At 46.3% G+C, this 25,338-nt stretch overlaps 1 protein-coding gene across 1 annotated transcript in view; it reads left to right on the forward strand.

Moving 5' to 3' along the window:
• The first annotated feature begins 3,890 nt into the window (after positions 1 to 3,890).
• ripor1 (RHO family interacting cell polarization regulator 1) overlaps positions 3,891 to 25,338 on the forward strand; it is a 229,897-nt gene continuing 208,449 nt past the window's right edge. The window contains exon 1 of the mRNA XM_038806778.1: positions 3,891 to 4,210. The gene's annotated coding sequence lies outside the window, so the exon portion shown is untranslated. The remainder of the gene's footprint in view (positions 4,211 to 25,338) is intronic.

Raw genomic sequence — 25,338 nt, forward strand, 5'->3', positions numbered from 1 at the left:
GTCTTCATATCTTCCTCCCTAAATCTTTCTTCATGAGGGTTAATAGGTTAATCTGATATATTATATAGGTGGGCAAGATTGAAGATCCGTAGGATAGTTCCTCAATAGATAGACAGTTGGGGGGGGGGGGCTAGCATTGCCGAATTTGCTTTATTATTATTCGGCGGCCAATGCTGCGGTGGTGCAGTGACCCAATTCCGTATGTGAACAGATAGAGGCGAGATCATGTAAGGGGTCTAGTCTGGGTGCGCTGGTGATGGCCTTGCTCCTGTTTTCTCAGGCAAGGTACTCCTTGCACCCGGTGGTCGGGTCTACTTTAAGGATATGGAGACAATTCAGGCAGCACTTTAAGCTTGGAGCACATCTCTGTTGGAAAGGGTACTTGCGTTGGCGGGGTCAGAAGAGAGTAGCACGTCTGGTATTTATGGATGAATTTTATCCAAGGACTAGTACTTGGCGGATGGGGTGAAGGTGATGTGGGAGAGGGAGCTGCGGCCTGTACTGGATGATGAGGTGTGGAGTGAGGCCCTTCGCAGGGTGAACTCCACGTCTTCATGTGTGCGCTTGCTCTGATCCAGCTTAAGGTGGTGCACAGGGTGCATCTGACCAAAACTAGGTTGTGTTTTTTTTTTCGGGAGGTAGAAGACGGGTGCGAGTGGAGTTCCAGGAGGCCGGCCAATCTCACATATGTTTGGTAAGTTTTTGGGTCTCCTTCAACACAATGTCGGCGATTCTGAATATCTATCTGGAGTCTTGTCCTCTGGAGGCCACTTTTGGGGTGTCTGACTGGCCAGGGCTGCAGAGAGGGGTGAAGGCAGCTGTCCTTGCCTTCACCACTGGTTGTCCAGAGGTGAGTTCTGCTGGGGTGGAGGTCGTAATCTCCACCCAGCACATCCAGTATGGTTGGGTGACCTAATGGAATTCTTATAACCTGGATAAAATAAAGTACATCATTAGGGGGCCAATTGAAGGGTTCTACCAGAGATGGCAGTAATTCATTACCTCCTTCAAGGAATTAGTCACTGTTAGTTGTTGGAGGGGGGTCTCTAATAAAAAAAAATATTTTTAAAAACCTGGAAGAAGTACCTCATGCGCTCAGTAATACTTGCTCCAGTCTTTCGGACCGGCTTTGAAGGCTTCTAGCTCACCAAACAATGACGTCTTGAACTTTTTCCGGGATGGTAATTATCCGGGGCGGCTAGGTGGTTTCACAAGCATGTCCGGAGTTTCTTTTGTCCTCGTCACCAGTTTAGTAACTGAGGAAGCCAGTGGTAGTGGAACAAGGATTTATTGAACTTTTTCTTTATTATAAATTTAGTGTACCAAATTATTTTTTTCCAATTAAGAGGCAATTCACCTACCCTGCACATCTTTTGATTGTGGGGGTGAAACCCATGCAGACACGAGGACAATGTGCAAACTTCACATGGACAGTGACGTAGGGCCGGGATCGAACCTGGGACCTCAGCGCCGTGAGGCAACAGTGCTAGCCCCTGCTCCAACATGCTAGATTTATTGAACTATTTACAATACTCTGCCTACAATAGTAACTCTCTCCCAATTCTGTCCTTGTTGGAATAACCAACAGTTTTGTACTCTGCTTTAGATGTAGGACTAACAAACTCCAACTGTGTGGCCTCCGTCCCTACCTGAGGAGTCCCATCAGGAGATCAACAATGGTTTCCCTGTGCTACTGGTGGGCGTTATGACAGCCGCCAATGCCATAAACTCTGAAATTTCCCTCACTAAAACCTTTCAGCCTCTGCTCCTGCTCTTTCCTCCTGTCATGGCACCCTAGGTTAATACACGGTTGATTCCAATACAAGTGAATTAACCAATAATTTGTATAAAAATTCCCGAATCTTTGCCCCTTGGCTGCCCAATAATTACATTCACCAGGTTTTTAAGTTGAAACAAAATTCCTGTTTATTTATAACAGAAATGAAGATGAAATATGCAGTAATTACAGTGGAATAATGACGCTTTCTTACTATCCCTCTTTTCGGGGGCTGGTTTAGCACAGGGCTAAATAGCTGGCTTTAAAGCAGACCATGGCAGGTCAGCAGCGTGGGTTCAATTCCTGGACCAGTCTCCCCAAACAGGTGCTGGAATGGGGCGACTTGGGGCTTTACACAGTAACTTAATTGAAGCCTACTTGTGACAATAAGCGATTTTAATTTCATTTTTCATTTCATTTTACTGTCCCACCCTCTACCTACACACACAAGACAGACAAACACAGATGGTGGAAAGGGGTAAAAATAATATGGATTCAGGTTAAAAAAAGATGAGTCCTTGCTTTCGATGTTGATTTATTTGCAGCAAGTTGTCCTCTAAGGATGCTGATTGATTGCAGCTACTGGTGATGGTCTTCTTGCAGAAACATTCAGTCAGTACTCAAAGGCAGTAGTATTTCTTCTGGAATGACACTTTAACCTTTTATGCAACTGGGCCTTCAACTAAAAGGTCCACTTTTGAGTCTACTGCTCTCTTAAGACTTTTTGTGTCGCATCAAACCCAGCTTCCAGCCCAAGTTTTAATCACAATCCTTTGCAGTTTCACTAAAATGACTTGCAGCCTTCTTGGAGAGTGAGAAGGGTTCTTAGAAGGATTTTTAGAGGGATTTAATCATATCAGAGAGAGAAAATCAGAGATGCTTCTGAACCGTACATGAAACTAAAACAACCCAGCCTTCCTGGGGAGAGAGAAACATCCAGGGAAATCGGAACCAATCACCACCAGTTATCGGCAAGGCCAGCATTTCAAGCTAGTTCATTGGCTGCCAGCCAAGTCTCTCACTGGTCTCTCCAGCTTGAATTAAAGGCAAAGTGTGCATTAAAGTCACAGGCCCATTAATCATCCATGGATAAAAATTGTAATAGCAAAAAAAAACGAAAAGGAAGGGGAAAACAGGAAACAAACGGGGTTTAAACAGAAGGATTCTTATACTTATTTAAGACACTCTTTAAAACCTGCCTCCATGACCAGGGCCATCTGCCCCAATAGCTCCATGTATCACTCACTGGCCAGTTTTGTTTGATGATGCTCCCAAGAGGAACCTAATGATGTTTTATTACATTCGGGGTGCTATCTAAATACAAGTTGTTGTCGGGTTCAGTTATTATTGATACCCTTGTCCATCAAAAATCTAGCAATTTCAATGGATATTTTCAATTGACCCCACCTCCACAGTTTGCTTTTTTGGCTGAGTTCCAGATTTTCACAACCATTTGTGTTTAAAATGTGCTTCCAGACACCACCTCTAAACCACCCAGTCCTCATTTCAAGGTTACAGGCCCCTGTTCCAGATCCTCACCACTGGCAATAGTTTCTCTCCATCAACCCTATCAAATCCTTTAATCATCTTAAAAAACCTCAGTTAGATCACCCTTTAAGCTTCTCTACTCAAAGGGATACCAACGGAGTGTATGCAACTGTTCTGATGATCTAATCCTTTTAGCCCCAGTATCATGCCAGTTAATCTACACCCTGACGGAGGGGGGCAGTGCCCAGGGTTGAACCCAGTATTAAAATGGGGATGGGGGGGGGTCGGGTCGGCGCAGCGCAGAGCTTTTATATAACTGCAACATAAGTCCCCCCCAATTCCTTTGAGATCACATCAGCCTTTCTGTAAGCAAATCAACGTTCAACTTTGAAAGAAAAGCCGTAAATGGTGCTTTGGGAGTAGTAAGTTCTGGCCGGGATGGAGAGGGTTTGCTTTCCCCCGTCCGCTCCGGAACAATACAGCCCGAGCAATCTTGAGGGCGCCAGTTATTGTTTTAATTCTGTCGCGGTGCTGTGTGCAGCTGCTGAGTGGTCGCTGCGGGTGCGGAGTGGGAGAGGATTGGGGTTGGGGGGAGAAAAAGCTTTGGGCGAGTGCAGCCTGGGCTGGAGTGCAGACAAGTGTGGAGTGTCGGCTCTCACAGTGAGGCACAGGCTGCAGTGAGAGGGGCTGGCTGCAGTCTGCCCGCCCCACCCCTCCCCCTGTCTGTCAGCAGCTCCGTCCACAACTGGTGTCTGCGGGAGAGAGAGAGGGAAGGAAGGAGAGGAGAGTGAGTCAGTCAGCGCCTCTGTGCAGCGGGACATGTTGCCAAGCCAGCTCCTTCCCGCTTCGAGCTGCTGCTGTCTGCCCGCAGGAAACGCTGCAAAGCTCTGGATTTAACAGCCTGACTAGCGGCAGCTGGACTCTCTGAAGCGTCGTTGCAGCCATGTAAGAACTGTTCTCGCTTTATTAACCCCCCCCCCCCCCCCCCCATCGAGCCTTGAAGGTTTCTCTTGGCAGCAGGTTAGCCCGACAGCGCGGCGGTAAAATGGGTGGAAATTCCGCTGTAACGGAACGTGGTGCCCGCCCCCCAGCACTCTTTCCTTTTTTTGTTTCGCATTTGTTAAATAAAAATGTGTTGAAAGGTATGAGATCCGGGGGGAGAGGTTTAAAGTCAATCCTTTTGATTGGAAGTGATGCCTGGGAGTGAGTGGGACTCTGAGTGCTGGATGGAGAGGAGGGACAGACTGTTGCCCCGGATACATTGTTCAGATTGAAAACTTTTATATTCAGGCTCTGAACGTGGGAAAGATGGAGGCGAATTGTTGGGAATGGGATGTTGTCCCAGAGGATTGAGGCTCTCTCTCTCTCCCCCCCCCCCCCCCCGGATCCCCCAGCTGTCAGTTTGAGGGTTGCTGTGTTGGCCGCTCCCAGAGGAAAAAGCTGCCACATTGGAGGAGGGGATAGCAGCGGCCCCGGGGAAGGGGCATCAATCCTGCCCCAACACCCACTCCCTGCTAAACACTGTCACCCTGCACATTCACCCTCACTGCACCCCCCCCACCCCCACCCTCACTGCACCCCAACCCTCACGGCACCCCCACCCTTACCTCCCCCCCCCCCCCCCCACCACCCTCACGGCACCGCACCCTCACCGCACCCCCACCCTTACCTCCCCCCCCCCCCCCCACCACCCTCACGGCACCCCACCACCCTCACGGCACCGCACCCCCACCCTCACCACACACACCCCCCACCACCCTCACGGCACCGCACCCCCGCCCTCACCGCACCCTCACCGCACCCTCACCGCACCCCCACTGCACCCTCACTGCACCCCCACCCTCACTGCACCCCCACCCTCACCGCACCCCCACCCTTACCTCCCACCCCCCCACCGCACCCTCACCGCACCCTCACCGCACCCTCACCGCACCCTCACCGCACCCTCACCGCACCCTCACCGCACCCTCACCGCACCCCCACCCTCACCGCACCCTCACCGCACCCTCACCGCACCCCCACCCTCACCGCACCCCCACCCTTACCTCCCACCCCCCCCGCCCGCCACCCTCACGGCACCGCACCCCCCGCCCTCACCGCACCCTCACCGCACCCCCACCCTCATCGCACCCCCACCCTCACCGCACCCCCACCCTTACCTCCCACCACCCTCACGGCACCGCACCCCCGCCCTCACCGAACCCCCCGCCCTCACCGCACCCCCACCCTTACCTCCCACCACCCTCACGGCACCGCACCCCCGCCCTCACCACACCCCCACCCTTACCTCCCACCCCCCCCACCACCCTCACGGCACCGCACCCCCCGCCCTCACCTCACCCCACCCTTACCTCTCCCACCACCACCACCCTCAACGGCGCCCCCCCGCCCACACGGCGCCCCCCCGCCCACACGGCGCCCCCCCGCCCTCACGGCGCCCCCCCCGCCCTCACGGCGCCCCCCCCCGCCCTCACGGCGCCCCCCCCGCCCTCACGGCGCCCCCCCCGACCTCACGGCGCCCCCCCCCGCCCTCACGCGCCCCCCCGCCCTCACGGCGCCCCCCCCCGCCCTCACGGCGCCCCCCCCCCCCCGCCCTCACGGCGCGCCCCCCCGCCCTCACGGCGCCCCCCCGCCCTCACGGCGCCCCCCCGCCCTCACGGCGCCCCCCCGCCCTCACGGCGCCCCCCCGCCCTCACGGCGCCCCCCCGCCCTCACGGCGCCCCCCCGCCCACACGGCGCCCCCCCGCCCTCACGGCGCCCCCCCGCCCTCACGGCGCCCCCCCGCCCTCACGGCGCCCCCCCCGCCCTCACGGCGCCCCCCCGCCCTCACGGCGCCCCCCCGCCCTCACGGCGCCCCCCCGCCCTCACGGCGCCCCCCCGCCCTCACGGCGCCCTCACGGCGCCCCCCGCCCTCACGGCGCCCCCCCGCCCTCACGGCGCCCCCCCGCCCTCACGGCGCCCCCCCGCCCTCACGGCGCCCCCCCGCCCTCACCGCCCCCCCCCGCCCTCACCGCTCCCCCCCCGCCCTCACCGCTCCCCCCCCCCGCCCTCACCGCTCCCCCCCCCGCCCTCACCGCTCCGCCCCTCACCGCACCCCTCTCCACACCCCGCACCCTCACCGCACCCCCACCCTCACCGCACCCCCACCCTCACCGCACCCCCATCCTCACTGCACCCCCATCCTCATCGTACCCCACCCTGAACGCACCCCCCCTCCCTCACCATGCCCACATCACCCCCCCCCCCCCCCACACACGGCCCTCCTCACTCGGCCCTCCTCACCCCCCCTCCTCACCCCCCCTCACTCGGCCCTCCTCACCCCCCCTCACTCGGCCCTCCTCACCCCCCTCACTCGGCCCTCACCCCCCCCTCACTCGGCCCCCCTCACCCCCCCCCTCACTCGGCCCTCCTCACCCCCCCTTCACTCGGTCCTCCTCACCCCCTCCCTTCACTCGGCCCTCCTCACCCCCCCCTCACTCGGCCCTCTTCACCCGCCCCTCACTCGGCCCTCTTCACCCCACCTCACTAGGGGCTGGTTTAGCTCACTGGGCTAAATTGCCGGCTTTTATTGCAGGCCAGCAGCTCGGTTCGATTCCCGTCATTTCATTTTATTTTGCGGCCCTCCTCACCCCCCCTCACTCGGCGCTCCTCGCCCCCCCCCTCACTCACCCCCTCCTCACACCCCATATTTTTGCCACAAATGTTTAAAGGGAATGCTATGGAGTTTGTTGAAGTTAACCCCAAACAGCTCTATCACTGAAGTCCAAAGATGTGCAGGTCAGGTTGATTGGCCGTGCTGAAACTGCTCCCGCGTTGAAAGGTTAGGTGGGAATAGGATGGCGAATTGGGCCTCGGTACGGTTCTCTTTCAAAGGATCGATTTAGACTTGATGGGCCGAATGGCCTCCTGCTTTGTAGGGATTCTATGAAGCCTGCTCTGTTTCCAGGGACACCCACTGAGATGAATGTTAACTGCAGCTGGAAGGACATCAACGCAGGGAAGGTGCCTTTTGGGCTGTCCAGAACTTTTGCTGGTCTTCTGGTGCAAGCATCTGTCCATGATCAAGTGTTGTAAATTCCAGAATGCAAGACTGTGCTGAGGGACACACTATAAACATGGGACAGCTGCTGCACAGGCTCAAAGGAAAAGGATTATTGTTTAAGATCCTCACGTTTTCACATATCAAGGGGCTGGGCCCCTGTTGAACTGCTCAGGTGGTACATATCGGGAAGTATTTTCATGTGATGAAGCGTAGGTGCAGTCAGCATTGCAAGGTGTTTGTCACACCCTACAATACTGTATTTGAAACAATTTGCAGCATGTGAACTCTCATACTTGAATTGTATTGTAATGCACCATTCCATTCCAGTGTCTGTTACCCTGTCTTGAGTTACCTCGTTATATCACACCCATTATGGTACTTTGAAATCATGTATTCCTCTGGAAGTCCCCCACCCCAATAAGGTAATTTTGCCCACCACGCCTTCCCTCAGACACTTCCTCCATCGTGTACCCTTCCTCTTCATGCTCCCTCCCTTTCTGTTTCTTTATTCCTCACGTGAGCGTGTGGGTGCTGGTAGACTGGTGCATTTGTCATGAATTATAGCCATTGGGGATTTGTAACCTTATTATTCTGTAAAGTGGCAGCGGCTGCATGGACAACACTACAATGCTGAGCTGTCTGTTGGGGACCGGCTGTATCTGTTTTCCTTTTTGTGTCTGCACACTGGAGACTTGGATTGATGAACTGGCTGGGTTGCTGGTTTGTTTTGCATGCTCTGACGTCATGAATTGATTTTCCTACATTGCGCAACTTTATGAAAAGTACTTGTGCAGCCAATTTTTCAAATTAAATTATAAATACCCACGACTACTTATTACTGTACTGTACAGCACGTGTTACAAGAGACATTTGATGACCTAGAAAACTAGCAAAGTTGATCGCAACAGAAATGCTGATAGGCCTCAAACAAGTTAGCAACCAGTTAGCTTTGAATTTGCATTTGAAATGTCACTGAAAACAAGTTCATTTGTTGCACCATGCAGCAAGATTAGTGTGATTCATGTTGCGGCCAAGATTCCAGCACTTGTAATACAGGACCAAAACCACACACGAAAGTGCCATTTATAGCAATGTTAGACATTTAGGGGGGCTTGCCGATGATCAAAAGTCCTGCTTTATTTTCTGGGCAAGAGGGAAACATTGATTTTTGGCACAGACCCTTTTGGATGATACTCTAATTTTGCTGTCCCTGTCGTAAATACATTTTAAAAAATCACTTGGTGGTTAAAAATGATCATATGTATTCAGATTAAGTGCAATTTTGTAAGGTTCAATATCCACTTTCAAGATGGGAAGTTAACCCCCAAAATAAGTCGCCATCTGAAATTAAACCTGTTACATGTCCATAATAAATTGATCAGATTAGGGTGCCTAACATTTCTTTTGTGCAGTGACTCAAAATGGCAATGGATTGTATTATTAATGAGACATAATTTCCTTGCCACCTTGCTGCAAGGTGGCAGCAATCATTAAAAACATTAATCCTAAATGGCAAACGTATTTTTCCCACCCAATGCAGTGTGGATTTTGACCTCTGTGCTGTGATATCAGTGTGGTGGAAGTGAATGTATTATGCTACCCACCTTTGTTTCAGCTATGCTTATGCCAAGGACTGAACATTAATAACATGATTAGTTCAATTATGAATGTATTTTAGAACTGTTATATGGAGTGGCTGTAAATTATACAGGAAATGTGAATGAGAATATCTGCAGTGATTTCGATCAGGGCAGACATCACTGCTATAATGAACAAAGAATGTTCTGGTAACACGCCGGTGGGTGAGCCATGCACAGTGTTGACAACTTTTGGCTTCTGTCAATGTTGCTCCGTAGTTGACTGACAGGAAGTTTGTGTCAATGGGACCAATTATTTGCTCAGCCCTTCTCCATCGGTCATTCTGATTTTACTGGTGTCCAACATTATTCTGATTGGAATTTGTTCATTGTATTGAGAGGAATCAACCTAGTATTCTACATATTATTCTGGGAAAAATTCTGACTGGTCTTGTGAAGTCTGGGTCTCCCCCAGAACTTGGTATTTTCATTTTTTTTTAATTAAAAAAAATTCCCATCAAGGGGCAATTTAGCGTGGCCAACCCACCTACCCTGCACATCTTTGGATTGTGGGGGTGAGATCCACGCAAACACTGGGAGAATGTGCAAACTCCACACGGACAGATGTTCCGGGGCCAGGATCGAACCCGGGTCTTCGGCATCGTGAGGAAGCAGTGCTAACCACTGCACCACCGTTCCACCCGGATATTTTCATTTTAAAGTGCTTTTTTAAAAATCAGTTAAGTAATCCGTGCCATTTGACTTGGTAAAGTTGCTATTTATAGATTTGGAACCATATTAACCAGTAGAGGTGATTAAGGACCAGGTTGTAACCCCAAAGCAACCCGAGGAAAGCTTAAATGGAATTTTTAAAAGATTAATTCGAAAACAAAAAGAAGTTAAGATCTACATCTTTTCAGCTACTCCTTGAAGTGCACTGGTGTTCAGTTCCTTTTTTCCACATCATCAGTTCAAAAAAAAAAAATTTTGGTTATGTCTCTGCTCACGCACCTACCCACAATTGTCCACCTGGTTCTTTCTTCAGGTGAGTGGGAGAAAAACGCAACTATATATTTATTTAAGGGAACACCAATTCAACCTTGCAGTGTGTGAGCCATGAACTGCAGTGAGTAATTTGGATGTGGAATGCAGGATCTTGCGATTTTAATGCAGGTAGCTTGAATCCGGCTGTGTGCAGACTTTCGAAGTGCCAAAGCGGACATGGAATCCGAATGCTGTTGCTGTAAATTATGAATAGTTGGCATCAGCCAGCGACGCCCACATCCCATGAACGAATTAACAAAAAAATGTCTGAGCTGACAATCCAAAATTTATTGATGCCTTTTGGAGCCAGCTTAAGCCCTATTTAATTTTCCAATGCCGTGGTACATTTCTTTAGCCTTCCTGTTAAGTGATAAGGTAGATACTTTAGTTCTGTGTTGACAATATCTATCTTAAAGGTTAAGTAATCGATAACCCCACATCCCTGACAATTTTGGCTATAAACCAAATAGCCAAATCACTTTTTGAATCTCTGGTTACATTCTTAGCAGTCTGGCTTGCATCTTATCCAAAGATTCTGTTGTCAAAATATTGCAAGCAAATTGCAGATTTATAAATGATGCTGTGTCATTTAAATACACTGCTTTATACTTTATTGCTCGAATTTTCTGGCCTGTTTCTGGAGTTCTGGGGGTCAGATAGCTGGCTGTCACACGCCTGTTGGCTGCAGTTAGGATACCTTGAGAGTTTTTGCTGGTCAGTAGCTTTTATCGGTGTACCACTTGTTTTTTTTTAAATTTAGAATACCCAATTCATTTTTTTCCAATTAAGGGGCAATTTAGCGTCGCCAATTCACCAACCCTGCACATCTTTGGGTTGTGGGGGTGAAACCCACGCAGACACGGGGAGAATGTGCAAACTCCACACGGACAGTGACCCAGGGCCAGGATTGAACCTGGGACCTCGGCGCCGTGAGGCAGCAATGCTAACCACTGCGCCACCGTGCTGCCGTACCCCTTGTTTTAACACAAAAGTACTTCAGATATTGTCCAACAATACAGTAACTAGTGATGAGACAGTCACAGCCGTAGTTTAAGAATGCTTAGGCTGGGCATTCATCTTATTGTTTGGGTGCAAATTAAATAATCTTCAATTGAAAATATTAAGTTGCAAACAAGTTTTATTCTGGAACCATTTCAGGTTGCAGATCTTTCTTCAGAATTATTAGCTCTTAGCTTAGTGGTGCTTTCAAACTGTCTGAAATTATTGACACTGATATTTTTCACCTGCACTTTTAATTGTGAATAAGTTACAACCTGTCGTGGTGGTGGTGAGACAAGACTTCATACATATTGATAAGATGGTGATACAATGCTGCGAGGGGAGACTTTTCTAAATTAAACTGAAGTGAGTGTAAATAGTGTACATTTATTGCTTTTTACTGTTTCACTGTGTGCGATAGATGTGTGACAGTAAGGTTGATATGTGCTTTTAAAAGCATCTTTTATGTATTTGCTGTTGGGCATTTAGGCCTCTGGTTATGCATTACGTAATTGTCTTGCATCTTATCAGAAATGGTGTTGTCAAAGCAGCTCAGAAGTAGTATTGCCAAAATAGTGCAGTGAAATAGGAGACCAAAAAGTTATAGCAATTCATTTCACCCTGACACAACGTTTGATCTGTGATCTGTAATTTTCCTGAGAGCTGTTAAATTATGCTTGTTTTTTTTTAAAGGAGTGGTTGGCTCATGACCGGTGTGGTCCATTAAAAAAAAGTGGTAGGCTGGTTGTTGTTGTACTAGTGAATTCCAATCAGTATGTGCAGGTAAAAAGAAAACCTTTTTTTTCAGTGAAGACTGACTGACCGGATTGTTACCTGGGGTACATGCCAATTGGCAAAGGGCCAAGTAGATTAGCGAATTAAATCTTTGGCTCAAAGAGTTGAATGGGAAGAATGGATTTCAACTCATGGGACACGAGCACCAGCATAGAGGAAAGAGGGAAAAGTTTTCTTGGAATGGGCTCCACTTCAACCAGGCTGGGATCAACATCCTCGTGAATTGTATAAGTAGGGCTGGGGAGGGGTTAGATCAAAGCAGATTTTGAGAAATAAGTCAAGGCAACACAGCGTTGTAACAATTTGGGTAAAGGCAGAGTGCAACAGGACGGGGTAAAGAGTTTAATGGTAATTGTGCTTCAACAAATAAGGTTCTTACAAAGAACCACATCAGGCTTGAGCACTCGCATTGTACTTCTGACTGACTTTTATTGAGCTTTGCACTCTGAAGTTAGGCATAAAAGATTTGCTGTAACCATTTGATCATTGCAGACATTAAGCTATGGCAGTATATCAAAGAAGGATGGTTGAATCTCATTGCTGTTGTCTGTCTGCTACCATTTTTGGATTTGATCCCAGACCACAGACTTCATTAGTGTTGTACACAATTGTGTTAATCTACAAACACAATCCCATTTTTAAAATGAGAGTAAATTTCAACCTCTGAATCGTTGATCTGTGCAAATGTAAATCTTCCAAGGAAATACTCAGCAGCGCTGTTAAGTGGGTGAGTGTGTTTGAGTTCGCAGGCAGAAAGAAATTCATTCAGCTGGTTGGGCATTGAGCTCCCTTTTACTACCACTGGACATCTCTGGCCTGCATTGTCAAGTTATTGGTAGGCAGTCTGCTGCATCTAGTGACAGAAAATCAGTGTTCTGCTTAATGTTTTTTCACTGGTAAATGGCAGTGGATCAGAGGATTTGTGTTGTGTTTGCATTTCTTCATGGGGAACAGTCTAAAAGTGCAGAACATTTCACCATGTCTGTTTTAATGATGTCAGAGATAATTTCTTTATTGCTTTCAGACTGTGGTATTGGATGGTGTTGCTCATGCACTGTAAGCAGAGTTGAACGTGTCTCATTTAATGCAGCCAGCTTTTACCATTCATTATTACAAAGTAAATTGCAGGTGTGCACATGTTGCTTAAAGTGTATTGTTTTTGTTGATCGCCTTCTGTCAGCTTGAGCTGGGCCTGAGGAATGGGGGAGAGGACGTGTGCGCCTCAGAGTGGACAAAATGAATGATTTGCAATTAGTCTTTCACTATCTCAAACATCCCCAAGCACGATTTGAACTGCATTCACTATTATAATGTGGGAACATGACAGCCAATGTGTGCGCAGCAAGGTCCCACAAACAGCAATGTGATAATGATCAGAAAATATGTTTTCATCACCGTTGAGGGGTAAATGTTGGAGAATTCTTCTCTTGATTGAAATAGAGCCATGGATTATTTTCTATCCATCTAAATGGGCATGCAGGGCCTCAGATTAAAACTACATTTGGAAAGCTGTACTGGGGTGTCAGTCTAGATTTTGTTTTCAGGTCTCTGGAGTGGGACTGGAACCCACATTCTGACTCTGTGAGTGCTACAACAGAGCCACAGCTGACACCTTTGAGTGTAGAATTGTAAGAAATATTTATATTCACACCACATCACATGGTATCACGTGAGTGGGCCAAGTTGATGAAGTGCAGAGATTACTCTTCAACATCAGCTTTGCAAGCTTCTGCTCTTTAGGTGTGTGCTTGATGAGAGGACGATAAAAGGATTTAAAAAAAACTTTTTTCCCCCACTTTGCTTTCTTCTCAGATCTACCCTAATTGATGAATACCATATGTATGCAATAGAAAATGGCATTCACTTGAGTTTCTGTGGCACTAGATGCAGTTTCTCAAATGTTTTACTCCAAGCTGTGATTAATTCGAGTTTGTGTGCTGATTGGTGTTGGATTACCCCATTTACCCCATGTATTACAAATTGTATTTGAGGAGAGTTAAGTGTTTAAAAATTTAAGAAGGTTCTTTGTTTTAACTTTTTTTCAGCTATGAAGAGAGGTTGGCTAGGCTGGGGTTGTTTTCATTGGAATAGAGGAGATTGAGGGGCGACATGAACGAGGTGTATAAAATTATGAGGGACATAGCTGGGGTAGATCGGAGGAACATTTCTTTTTAGTTGAGGGGTCAATAGCCAGACAGGCATATATTTAAGGTAAGGGACAAGAGATTTAGCGGGGATTTGAGGAAAAACCTTTCACCCAGAGGGTGGTGGGAGTCTGGAACGCACTGCCTGAAAGGGTGGTGGAGGCGGGAACCATCATAATATTTAAGAAGCATTTAGATGTGCACTTGTCTGTCACCTTGTATGCTATGGCGTTTCAAGTGCTGGGAGATTGGATTAGAATAGATAGGTGCTTGATGGCCGGTGAAGACACAGAGGGCCTCTTTTAGTGCTGGAAAACTCTATGTCTATACAACAAAGTGTGTAGTCGAACAATCATTACATTTATATAACGCTTTATCCCAAACAATAGTACAAGTGCTGTGATAGTTATTAAGCTAAACAAAAGCATCCTTTTCCCGATGTAATACGTTTCTAAGTGTTCTGCAGCCCAATTTTTTTTTTAAAAATGGCTTTTCCATGGTTTCAGTGTTTTGAATGCTGCAGGTCTTTAATACGTGGCATTGATTATATTTGAGAATGGCTGTTCCAGATGTGCATTCTAGGAACCAATGATTGTAAAAGGAAGAAGGATAAAGGATGACCTAATTGAGGTGTTTTCGAAGATTAAAGGATTTGATGGGGTTGATAATTTTGTGAGGGAGTCCAGAACAAAAGATCATAACTTTAAACATTTAGAGCTCGAGATGGAATCCATTTTTTTTAGCCTCACTCCAAACTCTCTTTCCTCGAAATCATCTCTGTCCCTCCTCCTGGGAACAGTCTGAGATTAAGCTACTCTGTTTACCGCCTTAGTGTTACATTTGATCCTGAGTTGAGCTTCTGACCTCCTAATCTTCCTTACACTAAGATCACCTATTTATTTCCACTACATCAGCTGAAATCCTCATTTTTGACCAAGATTGTGATTATCTGACCTAATTTCTCCTTTTGTCACTCGGTGCCACGCTTTGTTTCGTAATGCTCCTGTGAAGCATCTTGGGGTGTTTCATTGTGTTAAAGGCACTAAATAAATAAGTTGTTTTACCCACCGATAAGTGGGAATGAAAATCTGGAACTCTGCCATGCAAAAAGCTGAGGTCGGCTGAAAAGTTCAAAACTGAGATTGATAGAATCTTGTTAGGCAAAGTTAATTAAGATGTGGAGATGCCGGCGTTGGAGTGGGGTGAGCACAGTAAGAAGTCTTACAACACCAGGTTAAAGTCCAACAGGTTTGTTTCAAACACTAGCTTTCGGAGCACTGCTCCTTCCTCAGGCGAATGAGGAGGTATGTAGTATGTAAAATGAAGAGGTAACACTTCATTTACCTGACGAAGGAGCAGTGCTCCGAAAGCTAGTGCTTGAAACAAACATGTTGGACTTTAACCTGGTGTTGTAAGACTTCTTACAAAGTTAATTAAGCGATTTGCAATCCAGGTTGGGTATGTCAGGGCATCACGGTGGCGCAGTGGGTTAGAACCAACATAACCTAATTGAATGGCAGAATAGGCTTTGTGGACAGAACCACCATCTCCTGTGTTCTGAAGTATCTTGTCTAGCCTTTCAGGTGGATCCCATGGCACTATTTTGACGAAGAGCAGGTGAATTATTCTCAGTGTCCTTGCCAATATCAATCCCTCAATCAACATTATAAAACCGGATTCTGGTTATTATCACATTGCTGTTTGTGGGAGCTTGCTGTGCATAAATTAATGTTTCCCGCGTTACAACAGTGACTATACTTCAAAATTACTTCATTGGGGGGCAGCACGGTGGCCTAGTGGCTAGCACAACCGCCTCACGGCGCTGAGGTCCCAGGTTCGATCCCGGCTCTGGGTCACTGTCCGTGTGGAGTTTGCACATTCTCCCCGTGTCTGCGTGGGTTTCGCCCCCACAATCCAAAAATGTGCAGAGTAGGTGGATTGGCCATGCTAAATTGCCCCTTAATTGGAAAAAATAATTGGGTAATCTAAATTTATATTTAAAAAAAATTACCTCATTGGTTTGGGACATCCTGTGATCATGAAAGGCACGATACAAATGTCCTTTTAGCCCATTTCAGCACTTCCTCTTGTGATCTCATGCTCGCAATTGCGGAAAGAGGAGTAGTCAATTGTGCCAACTGGAGAGGACGGTCTCCAAGTACATAAGGATAATGTAATTATTTCATGAACTGTGGGTGTCACTGGCTAGGCGAGCATTTACTGCCCAGCCCTACTGGCAGTTGGGGATGGGTGATAAATGCTTGCCGAGCCAAAGATGCCCACAGCCCGTGAAAGAAAAAAGAATGTTCTCCCTCTTTTTTATAATAATCTTTATTGTCACAAGTAGATTTACATTAACACTGCAATGAAGTTACTGTGAAAATCCCCTAGTCGCCACATTCCGGCGCCTGCTCGGGTACATGGAGGGAGAACTTAGAATGTCCAATTCACCTAACAAGCACGTCTTTTGGGATTTGTGGGAGGAAACCGGAGCACCCGGAGGAAACCCACGCAGACACTGGGAGAACGTACAGACATCCCGCAGACAGTAACCCAAGCCGGGAATCGAACCTGGGACCCTGATGCTGTGAAGCAACAGTGTTAACCACTGTGCTACCACACTGCCCACACTACCACCTCTCTAATAAGGAGCTTGGGCAGTATATCCCTGTGTACCTGCAGAGATGACACATGTAGAGTGTTGAAACATTTAATCAAATAAGGCAGATGTATCTAAATGTTTGGTTGCAGAACTGCTGATGGCTGTTTTACTCTGTTTGGTTTCGATGTTAGTGACACTGCAGAATTAATAAAAAATAAAAACTGGTTTGTAGTGTTTACCTGCTTCCCACCACACACCATTCCCCAAAGTGCGATTGTGTGCTACAAAGTGGTAGAAGATAGAGATGGAAATATTTTTTTAACACCTGTATCTTTTTCTCTATGCTGGAAATAGCAAATTGCACAGAATATTGTCATTTACACACTGTTTGCTGTCTTACTACTTTATGTATTAATTTGTGCAGGACACCAGATTAAAATGCAAATTTCAGAACATAAGGTGATGATTAATATGTGATACCAAAGTTTTGTTTATGCGGATGACATTGCAAACTTTGTAGAGGATTTCTGGCCCTGTATACAGTGACTCTTGCTCAATCATGAATTGGAAATGCACGGGAAAAGGGCAGCACTATGGTGCAGTGGTTAGCACTGCTGCCTCATGCCGCCGAGGCCCAAGACTTGATCCTGGCTCCGGGTCACTGTCCGTGTGGAGTTTGCACATTCTCCCCGTGTTTGCGACGGTTTGGTCCCCACAACCCAAAGATGTGCAGGCTAGGGGGATTGGCCATGCTAAATTGCCCTTTAATTGAAAAAAATGAATTGGGTATTCTAAATTTATTTTTAAAATAGGAAATGCATGCGCAACATCCATTTAATGGTGGTGATGCAGTTTTTATGCCAGACAGGTAATTGGGTAGTTTATAACAAGATTAAAGATGGCCTTTGAGCACGTAACAAAGTTTGATATCTGTGTGCAATGGCATAGAATCGCAATTGTTACAGTGCTGGAGGCCATTTGGCCCATTGTGTCTGAATGAGCAATTCGCTTAGTCCTATCTTCTCCCTGGAACATATTTGGCAAATCTTAATTCTCCATAATTTAAACAGGTCATTGCAGAGTAAAAGCCTTTCACGTGGCCTCCTCTCAACTTCATATGCTGCAAGGGAGCCTGGGAATCTGTTCAACGACTTTGAGGCCACTGAACTGAGCAAACTGTTGCTTATTGCATGATGCTTTGGGTCCTTTGAAAAACAGGAAAGTGGGGAAATGGACCAGGAATTTGTATAAATGCACCTTGTAGGTGGTACAGGTATACCTATATCTGTGCTGGGATCTGTTGCTGATCTTGAAACAATGAAGTTGCAGTTTTTGATTTCACTTTGCTGTGTGCTATCTCTGTACAGAAGGTTCTCTGCGCTTCACTCATCCAAGTGCTGCTCAATTCCTCTTGTATGCGGGTGTTGTATTTCAAATTTGCCTGTGATGTTCACTCACCCATCCTAGTGCAGTGGTTCCCATGGATATTAATTGAAAAAATATCTGATTTGGCTTTGTGATAATTCTTCTCCATTTCTGGTGATCACAGAAACCAAGGGATTTTCCAACAATGTTTTGCCAGTGCCAGTTGATGAAGTTAGAGTCTTTAATTTCCTTTCGTGGCTATGCCAGAATGGCTCATTCCCTGAAACCTTTGGAAGGTCATTTACATTTATGGACTAGTACATCATGGTTGTGCTGCTGAAGTAGAGCTCTGATGGACATGTGTGTTGAAGAAGGTACTTTAATGCCATAGCACCATTTAGTTCCCTGATCCATGCTCCTGTTTAACAAGGTGTTGCTCTGATTGCAACTATGCTGAATTTGTACTTTTAATTTTGATTTCAGTTTCATTTCATGGACAAGTATTGATGTCATTGCCATAGGAGGCAAATGAAGAGTGGCATTATTTGAGGAGCCTCCTGCAGCTCTATCTTTCATTAGGTGGTTGAACTTAGCTTCTTGTTGTGGGGCTGTACTGGCTTCGGAGAGTGTAAACTAGGACATCAGTCTCGTATTGACATTGTGACTCGCTGAGAATCGGAAAATAGTCTTTTTATGCTTTGCACTTCAGATGAGCTGTCTTTGTCTTGAAAGATCCTGCCTCTGTATGTGTTGCATTACAGACTCCTGGTCAGCTCTCAACAGTGGCGAAGAAACAGGACCAGATGCCATAACCTTTTAAAATTTTAATGTGGTGCGGAAAGATCAGTTCGTTCCAGGAGTGATAATATAAGAAATAGGACGTGGTTATTTTGCACACAAACTTTATTAAAACACAAGAATATTTAAACTTTTACTTCAGCTCTAACATTTAGCAGATTACATGTAGTTTCTTAACCTTAACATACCCATTCCCATCAAACGACACTTTCCACGAACATGCAGCTCTTGTTCCATTTACACAAACAGGCAAAGGCAATACTTGCAGTTAATGAAGCAATTTTTCTTCTATTAGAGACATTTATACAGAATCATTTTTCAAAGCCCGCCTTCATGGCTACTTTCATGAACTCTGTGGTTGATTTCCACAGCCTTCTGCCTGTGACTGTTCAAAATAGCATTTCCTCTCCCTCTCTAAGCTCTGCCCAGCCCCTCAAAAAAGGGTTCTCTTGGGTTTCCTGACTTGAACGTGTTATCGTTATCTTTGCTGATTGCCCACTCCCATTATACAAAATAACAGAGCTGTGATGGGCAGCGCGGTAGGACAAGTGACTATCACTGTGGCTTCACAGCGCCAGAGTCCCAGGTTCGATTCCCCGCTGGGTCACTGTCTGTGAGGAGCCTGCATGTTCTCACTGTGTCTACGTGGGTTTCCTCCGGGTGCTCCGGTTTCCTCCCACAGTCCAAAGACGTGTTGGTTAGGAAGATTGGCCATGCTAAATTGCCTTCGGAAAAAAAAGAACAGAGTTGTGCCATTTATATACAACTAACCTTCCATTGACAGACAAATAGGTCATCAGACTCTGTGATGGGCTAATGGCTGGTCGAACAAAGTTGCCCTGAAGGACAATGGATCTTGAGTGGACCATCCTGGCTGAACCATGGCATCCTGTGTATTCCCACTAATGAGGTTAAGTCTGAATAGGCGTGGCAGCACGGTGGCGCAGTGGGTTAGCTGTGCTGCCTCACGGTGCCGAAGTCCCAGGTTCGATCCCGGCTCTGGGTCGCTGTCTGTGTGGAGTTTGCACATTCTCCCCGTGTTTGCGTGGGTTTCGACCCCCCACAACCCAGATATGTGCAGGTTAGGTGGATTGACCATGCTAAATTGCCCCTTAATTGGAAAAAATGTATTGGGTACTCTTAAAAAAATTTTTAAAAGTCTGAATAGGACAAGATAAATCAGGCTGTGGACGTATCCCTCTGACTCTGCTACAGCAGTATTTTCCCTCCGTCTGTTTAACCACTAAATTGCCTGCTCCATCTTGGACCCCATTTCTGGACCCAAGTTCCTAATCTCCCTATCATGACAGAATCCAAATCACAGCTACCTGTTCTATTATGATCCTAGACCTGACCCCAACAGTGGCTAGGATACTGGACAGAAACTCCAATATTTTATTTTAATTTTGTAAGACTGTGAGGAAAGATACCTCACTCCAGGAGTGAGTTCACGAATAAAGAGGGATATGGTATTTTAAAACAAACTTTATTACTAACACAGTATTAAAATATCTTAAACATGACACCAGAAAATACCTTACAATCACCCATTAAACACTGGGAATTAATACAGGTAATACAGTAACCCTTAACTGCTATTCCCACTCAAACAACAATAAGAATCTCAGCTCCCAATCCATTGGTAAAATACAGTTAATCTTCAGAAATACCTGCCTTATTGAAGTGTTCTTTGAGAAAGAGAGATTCTTTGAAACTGCCTTAAAGAAAATACATGAATCCTATCAGAAACTGTTTCATCATAAGCTGCTTCAGCTTGTTTCAACTCGTCTTCTAATCGCACTCTCCTGAACTGTCTGGAAAGAAACTTCAATGTAACTATATTTTAACTGAACTGAGTTGCTTGACTTCTGCTCACAAAGAATCACAGAATCCCTACAGTGCACAAGGTGGCCATTCAGCCCATCGAGTCTGCACCGACCCTCTGAAAGAGCACCCTTTAGCATAGCCAGTCTCACCTAACCTGCATATCTTTGGACTTTGGGAGGAAACCGAAGCACCCAGAGGAAATCCATGCAGACACGGGGAGAACATGCAATCTCCCACAGATAATAATTCATGCTGGAATTGTACCTAGGTGCATGGCATTGTGAGCCAGCAGTGCTAACCACGGTGCACAGTGCTGCCCCCATCTCCAACTAATATTGTTTTTCTGCAAAATTCCTGATACTTTGGCTCCTCCCTGTAATTACAACGTCTTACCAAACTGAAATCTAATTAACTCCACAAAGAATCCCCTTAAACCAAACAACATTCCATTAGCCCGAGCTTCATACGATGCTTTCATTGCTTTCCTGGCTCCTAAAATCTTTTAACCCAGGATTCTTCAAAAACGCTACTGAACCCAGGCTTTTAACTCTTACTGCACCAAATATAGTCAACACAGTTCCTTAACTTTTCCAAAAAGCAGTACACCTTTCAGCCCCATGCTCATTTCTGGACATGGCTCTGTCCGGCAACACCTTTGTTACTTAAGTTCTCATCCTCATTTTCAAATGCTTATATCGCTTTGCACTTCTGTAACCTTCTCCAGCTTGAGCTCCTCCAGGTCTCACCTCTTGCACATCCTGCATTTTTATCGCTGCAGCATTGGGCATGTTTTCTACTTGTTTGGAATTCACTTTAGGGCCTTTCTTCCCCTGTATCTCCTGTCCTTTTTAAGTTTCTCCTTCAAACCTACCCGTTGGACAAGCTTTTGGTCACGTATCCTCATGATCTCCTTTATACTGCTTGGTGTCAAATTTTGTCTGTTAACTCTTCTGTTAAATCCATTGGGGTGTCTTTACTCTGGAGATGCTTTATAAATGTAAGTTGTTGTATGCATTGAATGTGCCTCTGACCATATTCAACTTATGTTTCTGAGTATGTTGAAACCACTAGTTTGAAGAGTTTCTGCTTGTTCTCCACAGTGTAGCTGCCAAGTTTGTTTTCAACAGAATTTAAGAACAATCAATGTTAGAATGATGCAGGAAGAAAAGAATATGATACATTGTGGTGTATTTTCACACACAACTACTTGAAGGAGAAAGGCCGATTGTAACTTTAAACCAATAGTTCCAAATTGGCAGATATTTGGCCTTGCACATTCTTCTGAAATAACCTCTCCAGCAGAGTTTGGCCACACAACCCTGTTTTCATTGTGACAAAAATACTTCAGAACAGAGGTGCAACCATGTATTTAAATAGGCTTACTCTTCAGAAAGCAACATATTTGCAGCCAATTGCAATTTAAATGTACCTTTTTCAAACTTCATGTACTGGGAGTGGGGACAAACTGGACAGTTCTAATATTCACAATGGTGTGGGGTGGAGAGGGAGATAGTATTTTGAATCTGAGTGTGGAAGGAAATGACTTGGAGGGTTTTGCGCTGTCCCTCCCCCTCTTCCCCCCCTCCCCCAATTGTATCTATGCCTTCTGGAATGGACCAGTGCAAAGCCATAGATGGGATTATTCCTTCACAAAAACATTTGCAGCCATTTGTAATTCAAATGTACCTTGGCAAACTGTGTGCACACATAGCCTTTGCAAATTATAAATAACTGGCGGCTGCATTGGAACATGGCCAGATAATTTCCATCTGTTTGCAAAGGTTTTGGAGCATCTCATCTAATGCCTTAAAGCAAGAAAGTTGGTTGGGATGAAGTTTGCCCTTTTGGATATAAACATCGAGCCAAATATGTTTGGGCAGCATTGAATTTTACCGAGTTGCGTAGCTGTAGTTTTGCCAAAAAAAAGTGCAAAAGATTGTGAATTCAGGTTCAGCGCAAATTGAATTCTGGTTTTAATTGTTACTGGCACCAGACCCCACCCACAAAACTGGCCACACCTCCAGATGTTGGGGAAGCACAGGAGTTAACAATGTTGCTTCACAGCTCCAGGGTCCCAAGTTCGATTCCCGGCTTGGGTCACTGTCTGTGCGGAGTCTGCACGTTCTCCCCGTGTCTGCGTGAGTTTCCTCCGGGTGCTCCGGTTTCCTCCCACAGTCCAAAGATGTGCAGATTAGGTGGATTGGCCATGTTAAATTGCCCAAAGGTTAGGTGGGGTTACTGGGTTACGGCGATGGGGTGGCTTAATTGGGGCGCTCATTCCAAGGGCTGGTGCAGACTCGATGGGCCAAATGGCCTCCTTCTACACTGTAGATTCTATGATCAAATTAATCACCATGGAGGCTTTCTGCTAACTGCATCTATTTTCCGGGCCTTTCAGGCAGGCTCTTAAAATTAAGCATTTTCTTTGATGCTAGGTCACCAACAGACGTCCTTTGAAATATTATTTACTAAAAGTGAACAAGGTCCCCCGTTGTAACTAGTAAATGGTCCTTTATAAGAACATAAGAATTAGGAGCAGGAGTAGGCCATCTGGCCCAATAGCCCTCAAAAGTGGAAACTACTACAATATTTCTGTAATGCTAGATCCTGCATCTAAGAGGTTAATTTATAAGTCTACATTTTTCAAAAATCTATAAATCAGCAGCCTGAAACCATTCTGGACATCCTTTTGGATTTCCAAAGAATCCCTATAGTGCCAAAGGAGGCCATTCGGTCCATTAAGTCTGCGCCGACCCTTCAAAAGCACGCTCTTTTAAACATTAAAATTTTTTTTCGAGTACCCAATTCTTTTTTTCCAATTAAGGGACAATTTAGCGTGGCCAATTCACCTCCCTACACACATTTTTGGGTTGAGGGGGCGAGACCTACGCAGACACGGGGAGAACGTGCAAACTCTACATGGACAGTGACCCGGGTCCTACGCGCTGTGAGGCAGCAGTGCTAACCACTGCACCACCGTGTTCTCCAAAAGAGCATTCTACCTTGGGCCACGACCCTCATAGCCCTGTGCATTGATCACGGCCAAACCCCCTAACCTGCACATCTTTGGATTGTGGGAGGAAATCGGAGCACCCAGAGGAAACTCACGCCGACATGGAAAGAAAGTGCAATCTCCACACAAAGTCACCCATGGCCGGAATTGAATCTGGGTCCCCGGTGCAGTGAGGCAACAGTGCTAACCACTGTGCACCATGTTGCCCCTCAAGATACAAGTTTACTTAAACTCTTGCAGTGGTGATCTTGGAAGTAGAAGCAAGTTATCCAGAGGGAAATCATGCACCATTTCAAATCTCTCTGGCTTTGGTAAGTGATGATGCACAAAAACGTTGTTTGTGAAGGTAGAAGGACTCGGGCAGAAGTGAGAAATGGGACTGAGGATTGGTCTTGGACTGAGGGTTGATGGGGTGTAGGAGTGTATGTAGCTCTATTTTTTTCACTGCATGTTATATGTGTTAAATGAGTTGAAGGTTGAAGTTGCCTGTTTGGACAAGGAAGAGTTAGGAATTCCTTTTGTAATGATGGTTCTTTGGGGTTTGTGTGATGATACATAGGTTGTGTGTTGAAGGGGATTTCTTTGTTTTCCTGCGACCGAGCAGGGGAGAAGGGTTTGGAGGAGAGTGAGGCCTGGGCAGGGGCCTCCACACTGGCTAGCTCAAGCTGGCCAGTGAACGGGAGTGTGGTGGGGGGAGGGGCTACAGACATTAGAGCCTGGTAGAACAGGTTTCGATGGTCCTAGGAGGTGTGAAAAGTTGGGGAGAGGACTGATATTGGGTGAGCTCTTTTCGAGAGGAAGTGGATGGGAGGTTGAGAGAGGGGCTCGATGGTAGCATTGGGATGGGGCGGACCAAGCCCAGTGGGAAGGGCCTGGAGTTATGAGGATGATGGATAGGGGGAGTGAGACCCCCGGTTACGATAATTACGTGGAATGTGAGGGGTTTGAAGGGTTTCACAATTCATGGGGCTGTTTGTTATGCACTTCTGAGAATTGGTTTCCATTGGTCATGGTGGGGGGTGGCAGTATTGTTGTCTTTGGTTACACTTTCCGGATTGATTGTGATTTGTGTTTTTTTTACCTGGAATGGACAGGTGGATGTTTTGGTCAGTGTATTTTTAAAAATAAATTTAGAGTACCCAATTAATTTTTTCCAATTCGGGGTTAATTTAGCGTAGCCAATCCACCTAGCCTGCACATTTTTGCGTTGTGGGAGCGAAACCCACGCAAGCACGGGGAGAATGTGCAAACTTGGTCTATATATTGTGCGTGGGGCGGGTTGTGTGTGGGGGATTGTTATTGTGTTTGATTTTGTTTGTTTTTTCCTTTGGTTGTTTATTCTTGAAAATGAGGAGAAAAGATTTTAAAAAAATAAATAAATGCAAGTGTATTTTTCTCCTGGACCCTCATCTCAGGATAGTAACGTTGACACTTGTTTTGAGTTCCTTTAAAAGTGACAGACCATTTGTAGACATGAGCCCTTTGTGATTGACAAGATAGATCCGACATCCCACTGACCTCACAGTTCAGGGGGTCAGTCAGTCAGTCTTTCTGTCACTGAGTGCGGATATTTTTACTGCAGTCATTAGAAAAAGGTTTTAAACGGCTCATGTCTACAAACGGTCTGTCACTTTAAACTGCAAGGTAGCTAAGTTTCTGTGGGTTAAGCTGGACTGTGATCTTTGAGAGAAAGCAAGTTGTGCTTCTATTTTCTTTGCACCACTATTGATGGTCATGCTTTCAGCTGGCTAGGCCCGAAGCTCTAGAATTCCCTCCCTAATCTTTTCTGCACTTGTTAAAATGCTCTTTTCAAACCTCCCTAATTGACCAAGCTTTTGGTACCCTCTCCTGAGTGACTTGGTGTAAA

The sequence above is a fragment of the Scyliorhinus canicula genome, chromosome 9 (genome assembly GCF_902713615.1).
Source record: "Scyliorhinus canicula chromosome 9, sScyCan1.1, whole genome shotgun sequence".
Taxonomy (NCBI): Eukaryota; Metazoa; Chordata; class Chondrichthyes; order Carcharhiniformes; family Scyliorhinidae; genus Scyliorhinus; species Scyliorhinus canicula.